A 1,230-nucleotide genomic window follows, 5' to 3' on the forward strand; every position below is an offset into this window, starting at 1 on the left:
CAGTGAAATGATGCTGACCCTCTTGGGTTTGCAGCTGTACACGCACTTTGGGGTCTTTTTTTGCAGAAAAGAGTCATTTTGATAATCATTAAGCTGTGTGTAACCTATTTCAGAAGTGTTTTAAAATGAGGTTCACATTTTTTGAACAAGGGGAAAAAATCCCAAAATTGCATTTTGCCATTACAGACTCATACATAAGGAAAGGTTGTGTTTTCTAAGTGACAATTGTTAAGATACAATATTCAAAATCAGTATTTAATCATTATAATGAGGTATTGTTTAAATATAACCACCTTTAGATTATTCATAGTTTAATTAATATAGTCATTATGAAAATCTTTGAATCAGATATTTGATGAACTGCTTGTCAGTAACAAGGCAGCATTAATTAGGCCTATATTGAGATTAACATTTTAAAAAGTACAACCGCTTATAATTATAATCGAGCCTAACTAAAGACCGCCTTCATTGAGCTAAAACTAATAATTTCTCTATTTGAACTGTTAGCAAGAGATTATTAAATTAGTATAAGCTAATATCTCAAAGTATTGAAACCCGCTTGACCAACTAGATTGCGCCTGTGGCTTCGGCACTGGGCCCTGGCTGCCGTCTGAGGAACCAATTCGGATGCGTGAGATAAATCTGCCAAATGTCTCCGCCAGCAAAGTCACGCCTCGCAGGGAAGCCAGATCCAGGAGGGGCTCTGCCCCGCGGCCGAAGCCCGGCGGAGGCTCTCCGTTCCCCCTTCCAGCCGGTCCGCGCGCGCACCTTGGTCTCCGAGGTCGAATCCCCCATTAGCGCTCCGGGTTCTGGCGACCTGCGGGAGGAGAAAAGCCCCAACCCCAGGCCCAGAAAGGGCCTGGAGGTCCCGAGCTCCATCCCCCAGTGAGAATGTAGAATCCCTCAATTGCTGAATTTCTTGATTGGTGGAAACCAAGAATTCGGTCATCACCAGCACCAATTGAAAAATGGGTGCTTGTCACAACACAGATCACTGCCTTCCTCGTTCAACTCCCCACCGCGCGCTGCAAAGGGTCCCCCAAAGGCGGAGGGCCAGTGTCGCAAGGCAGGCTGAGAGAAGCGGGTCTCGCTCACAGCAGCCAGACGAGGCCCGCAGCTCTCCCAAACTTCCTCATCTAGGCTGCGGGGTCCGGGGCTGGGGTTGGGCAGAGCGCCCGGCCGGGGGAGTTCTAACTGCTCGCAGCTCTGTTCATCCGGAGCGAACTGATC

Source organism: Myotis davidii, unplaced genomic scaffold, assembly GCF_000327345.1.
Source record: "Myotis davidii unplaced genomic scaffold, ASM32734v1 scaffold370, whole genome shotgun sequence".
Classification (NCBI taxonomy): domain Eukaryota; kingdom Metazoa; phylum Chordata; class Mammalia; order Chiroptera; family Vespertilionidae; genus Myotis; species Myotis davidii.